This window comes from Podarcis cretensis (genome assembly GCF_951804945.1).
Source record: "Podarcis cretensis genome assembly, chromosome: 1".
Classification (NCBI taxonomy): Eukaryota; Metazoa; Chordata; class Lepidosauria; order Squamata; family Lacertidae; genus Podarcis; species Podarcis cretensis.
In genome coordinates this window covers 86,827,310-86,833,309 of record NC_137170.1, presented here as the reverse complement: position 1 = coordinate 86,833,309, position 6,000 = coordinate 86,827,310, and the positions used below count along the sequence as shown (strand labels likewise).

The window sequence follows — 6,000 nt, the reverse complement described above, 5'->3', positions numbered from 1 at the left end:
CAGGCCTAATTTGGGTGGGAGCAGAACTATTTTTTGTGTCCTATATTATAGCGCAGGGACAAGGAATACTTTTGATGTATGGTTTATTGTGTTGACAAGATTAGCAAGCAGCTTATTGTGCATAGGTTTTAAACAAAAAAATAAAAAATCCTAGCATGCACCTGTGAATATGTGATCTGTGTAGTGTCTCTCTATAAAAAATACACTTTTAACATGGCTTCAGTTTCAGATGTAAGGCTGCTTTAAATTTACACACCCACACACACACACAGAGAGAAAGAGAGAATTTCCTGTTAATATTATATTTTTGTTTTGTTCACACAACATGTGTGATAATTTATTTGTTTGCTTGGTTATTCATAGGGCACCTCTCAGCTAAAGCATGCGAGGTGACTTAAAACTGGCACAAAAATTTGCACAGGAATTATAATAGTTGAAATTTGTATAGCATTTGCAAGTATTCAAAGCACTTTGCTTGCATTGTCAGAGTTGGCCCCATCATTAAGGAGAATGAGGCAGTCTGGGTATAATGGCAGGAAATATTTTTTAATTTGTTGTTAATGTGTTATTTAATTTTCAGAGAGTGGTGCTTGTGGGATTTTTTGTTTTAGACCCTATGCACCTTGACTTGGGAGGTGAGAGGCACTACAAAGTCTTGAGTCTGCCCTGCAGCACATTAACTAGCTGTAATCTCACAACAACCCTGTAAGGTACATCTGAGAAAGAGTGGCTTGCCTAAGTGAGTTCATAACAGTGTTGAGATTCAAAGTGGGAGCTCTTTGATGATTTATTTATTATTATTGAACGGTATTACTATGCTGCCCCATAACTGAAATTCTCTGGGCAGCGTGCATTTTTTTAAAAAAGGTTAAAATCATGATAAATTTGCAAAACCTCAAAACTTATTAAGAATCCCCAGGAGGGCTGAGTCTCTTAGCCACTGGTATCATTCTCAATTTGGTATGTGCAACACTTTGGAATAACAATGCATCATGCAAGTTGGTATGTAGAGATGGCATAGGAGCCAACTCCTTGGGGCTGATGTCCCTTCGGTTTCCCCAATAATATATTTGAGGGAGCTGGGGCTCCCAAAGTTGAAGGGCATTCCCGTTCAAATGGTGTGCGCGCTCTGCGTCTTGTGATTGATTATGTTGGGCAGGGCTTACCTCTCTCCACCCCAATATTTTATTTGTTGGCACCTCTGAGAGATGGAAGATGGTGTGCAGGCATCAAGTGGTGCCTGCACCACTGCGTTGCCCAACCATGCGGCTTTGCCCCAGTGCCATGCTCCTTGGGTGTGGAGGTGCCAGTGAGGCAGTCTTAGCAAGGGAGGTGACTTGGCGTCCCTCCTTCCCTCCCACCATCCTCTGACTCTCCAGAATAGCCGCTCGGCTCAGCTGCTGCCTGCTTCGGTGAAAAGCAGCGAGTGACTCATAGCCTGAGCGGCTCGCCACACAGAATTTTAAATAAGGGAGCCAGAGCAGCCAATGTGCAGCTCGTCTCCAAGCAGAGCCAGTAACAGCGGATGGCTGCCTGCAGGAGGAGCAGGAAGCTGCTGCTGCTGCTGCTGCACTGAAAAGGAGGAGGCAGAGGTGGTGGAGGAGAAGAGGAGGTGTCTCAAACAGCCACCCTACCTGAGCCACTAGCGGGGAAATGGACACATGTTGAGTGATCTCCAGCAGCAGCAGCAGGAGGGAGGGCAAGAAGAGGCCAGTCACAGCAGCGTGAATTCGGTGGACCCCTGGCTGGAGGCAGGCAGCTCTCCTTCTCATCAGCAGCGAGGTACAGTATAGCCTCTTTCCCCACCCCCACTCCTGCCTTCATCCCATCCTGGTCCAGCATCCTCATGTACCTGACATTGCCAGGTCCAGGGCAGAGAGAGAGAGAGAGCCGCAGGGAGCAAAGCTGTGGATCTCATAGCAGGACCCTTTTAGATGGGCTTGCCTTCGCCTCTCTTGTGCTTGGCACACAGGTTTGGGGCTTTCTTTCTCCGGAGTGTCAAGTCCTTGCTGCAAAAAATTTAAAGGAAATAAAAGGGTGTGAGGGCCCCCTAAGCATCTGCCAGGGCAGCAGAGGAGACTGCAAGGTATGTGCATGCTTTGTGAGTTGTTCAGAGAGCAGAAGAAGGAAAAAGGGGAGGGGGGGACATTTCAGAACAGGCCATGTATGTGTCTGCATTCTCATCGCCCAGCATGCCCACATTTGGGCATGCCCACAAAAGATGTCAGTGATGTGTCCTGCTTGGGAAATCTGGAGCCTCCTGAACGTGACAAGTGACAATGCAAACCCCCTCCCCCAGTGCAAAATCTAGTGCAATAAATCAGCAATCCTTTGATGAGAGAGAGAGAGAGACTCAGCTCTAGGGAACAGGTCTCAGTTTGGGAAAATTTGAAGCAATGCAGATGAGAATGCCTCTGAGCATGCGTAGAGTACTTTTCCTCACCAAACTCTGCTTGTGGGATCAGTGGCCAGGGCTTCCAGGTCAGAGGGTGTGGCTGTCAGGTGCAAGCTCCAGCACACTGCTCTCACACAGAAATTAACCACCACTGTGATCCCCCCAAAATATGCATATGCCACAGTACTCCTGGCATAGACACCCTCATTTGTGTGTGTGTGCTTTTGTACATGTCATGCCTTCAGTTCAGTCCCATCTACTGCACATTATTATCTCGGTGTGTGCTCCATGTCTCCAGTTTCTCATCATATTCAAGGGTCCCTTCCTCCTCAGGCAGGGGTTTGAACTTTGGGCATGTGCTAAGTGAGATTTTGAGCCCTTATCTCCTGCTCTGTTGCACAGGACACTGCATCTTGTCCCTCTCTTGGTCTTCCTTTGGCGCCAACCAGTGGCGTAGCGTGGGGGGTGCAGGGGGGGCCGGCCGCACCGGGTTAGGGGGTGCAAATCCATGGGTTAGGGGGCGCAAATCCACGGGTTAGGGGACACAAATCCACGGGTTAGGGGGCGCAAATTACTTGCCTTGCCCCGGGTGCTGACAACCCACGCTACGCCACTGGCGCCAACAGCCTATCATTTGGGAGTGACGTGCGTCTCTCTAATCAAATCTGTCCTTTTCTTCCTCCTCTTGCTTCTCTTGTTTATTGCCATGGATCTAACAAGCTTCAGGTATGAGCCGTGCCCTGACCACGCTCAGCAGTGTATAAAGACATGGCCTCAAAGCCCCCATAGTTTGAATGTAAAAGTGGGGACAGCTAGGCAGATAGACAAGGGAGTCCAAGTAAAATGATACCGGCTTGTATGAGAGAAAGATACATTATTGGCAAGGCTATAAAAGGTTGTAAGAATTAAGAGCTGCTTTAATCGTCAGCACCAGTGGCCCATCTGGCCTTATTAACAGCAGCCTTTAAAGGAAGTGTCCACAGCACATGGCTTTAATAGATTAATGTCCTTGTCAATCACTCCCAGTAAGACTTGCTGACTCTTTAACAGCTGTTTGAGCAGCAGAAATGCAGTAGGAGCAGGACTAGCGTGCAGGTACAGTGGTGGGAGGAGCTCCACTTTCTTCCAGCTTCTGGTAAAGAGCAGACAAAAGTTTCCTTGCCAACAGAGAGCATCATGCAAAAATCTGTGACATCGACATCGTAGCCTCTGTTACTGCTTTCCTTCCTCTCCCACTTCTCTCCTTCTTCCAGCTGTTCCTAGCCATGCAGCTGCCCCTTCCCTGCCTCCTCCACTCCGGGCCGCAGTCCCACGGAATGTCTGTTTGGGGCTTTCCACAGAGCCATGTGCTGCTACTGTTACTGAATCTACTTTTCTCAAGTTCCCTCCTCCGCCTTACCCTCTCGAGCACTCCCAGTCCTAGTATGTAACCAACAGAATGGAGTGGGCGAGGGCAAATGTCAAATGCAAATGATCCCATTCTTGCATTGCTGCAGTCTTGAACTGCCACCCTTTTGTCTGAGTATGGTCTCGGCAGGGGGGAAACCCTTGTGAAGAGGATGTATAACACACTGACCATAATGGAAAGGGAGTGCATGCTCAGGCTCAATCCCTGGCATTTCCAGTTAGAAGAATCAGGTAGCAGATAATGAGAAAGTCCTCTGCTGCAAACCCGTGGAGAACTACTTGCCAGTCAGCATAAAAAATACTGGGACCAATGATCTGTCAAGTATAAGGCAACTTCATATGTCCATCTGTGATAACAGAAATGTATACCGTACCTAATTACATGGTGTGTGTCCCCTTTTATCCTCACAACAACCATTTGAAGCAAGTTGGGCTGAGAGAGAGGGAAAATGATTCAGTCACCCAATGAGCTTCATGGCTGGATGGAAAGTCAAACTCAGATGTCACAGGTCATTGTTGAAAACTCAACCCCACAAACTATGTTTCTACAGTGGTACCTCAGGTGAAGTACTTAATTTGTTCCGGAGGTCTGTTCTTAACCTGAAACTGTTCTTAACCTGAAGCACCACTTTAGCTAATGGGGCCTCCTGCTGCTCTGGCGCCGCCAGAGCCCAATTTCTGTTCTCATCCTGAAGCAAAGTTCTTAACCCGAGGTACTATTTCTGGGTTAGCGGAGTCTGTAACCTGAAGCGTATGTAACCTGAAGCATATGTAACCTGAGGTACCACTGTATTTTGGAGTCGGCCCACTTTCTCAGTCCCTTCTCATGGTGTTCTATACATTTTGAAAGGGGGAATTCTTTCATTTTTACATTCTAAATAAATGAGTATTGAGACTGCATGGAAAGTAATACTCTCCAACCCAGAGGTCCCCAAGCATCCCTTATTCATGGCATCATAGACACATACATTAATGAATGGACCAACCCAAGCTCAGTGTTAGATAAGAGAAGGAAGGTGTTTCATATGCAGAAAGTCCCCAGTTCAATTTCTGGCAACTCTGGTTAAAAGCAAAGCAAAACAAAAATAAGATGGTATGCGGGTGTTATAGACAGATATACTTGGCGCTGCATGTGTATGTAACTGTAGCTAGAATCATCTACAATACATGCATAGGAGACCCTAATTCATTTTTAGACAATACCAGCAGCAGTCTTAACAAGCTGCTTGCTCTGGAGGCACTACATTTAAGTTTACAAAACTTCTTTTGGGAATATTCAGGAGGAAATGGTTTGTCAAGATCAGCCCAAGCCAACACAAAAACAATGAGTTGAAAGTTACAGAGGCAAATTAAAACAAGAAATAAAGTGCATGTTTATAATTGCAATTAGCAATAGCGGTAGATGCACTATTACAGGGCAGGGTGTTGGTCATCTAAGCTATACAATAGCTATTATCGCTCAAGGAGCAGTATTTTGACATTCAAGGATAATTAGATGTTGAAGCAACAGCAGGTTCCAGCTTAGTGATTGCAGGGGCATTCCTTGTCTCAGAAATCTATTGCTGTCTTAATTATGGTTGGGTTTAGTCAAATTCTTAGCCCAACATTTACCAGAATTTCTGCAAGCCTGCACCAGTATGTTTCTGACACCCTTCTGTGCTGAAATGTTGTTTTCAAGAAAGCTGTTTGCAATGTTTTTCCAGGAGCTCTAACAATGTATGAGTGAGGTTTATTTATTTCATGTCATTATTTCCTCAATTTGTACACTAAGAGCAATCCTATGCACGTCTGCTCAGAAGTAAGTCCTATTAAGCTCAATGGGACTTACTCCCAGGTAAATGTGTATAGGATTGCAGCCTAGATCCACAAAAGCAGTTTAATGTTACCTACAATCCTTTTGCTTAGAGACTTTTGCAATTCCTGTCCCAGAGGAGGGTTTACTTCCTCTCCCAGACAAAACAACAATTTGTATGCTTTAATGTATGGAGACATACACATATTGAAAGCTGACCAGCACCTAAAACTGAAATGGAGCTCTTTTTAAAAAACCTAGCCAGGTGGGAGGGGGGACCCTCTCATGAGTCCTATTTAAATCCAGCAAGGAAGCAATGCTATCCACAGTCTACTTTGTCCAACTATTTTGAAGAGAAGACAGAAAATCCCCAGAGGGCTATTAAGAGACCAAGTCTCTGCTCAGT

At 45.9% G+C, this 6,000-nt stretch overlaps 1 protein-coding gene across 1 annotated transcript in view; it reads left to right on the top strand.

Annotated features, from left to right (window-relative positions):
* Positions 1-1,430: 1,430 nt before the first annotated feature.
* Positions 1,431-6,000, top strand: part of SLC4A3 (solute carrier family 4 member 3) — a 47,270-nt gene continuing 42,700 nt past the window's right edge. The window contains exon 1 of the mRNA XM_079947097.1: positions 1,431-1,782. The gene's annotated coding sequence lies outside the window, so the exon portion shown is untranslated. The remainder of the gene's footprint in view (positions 1,783-6,000) is intronic.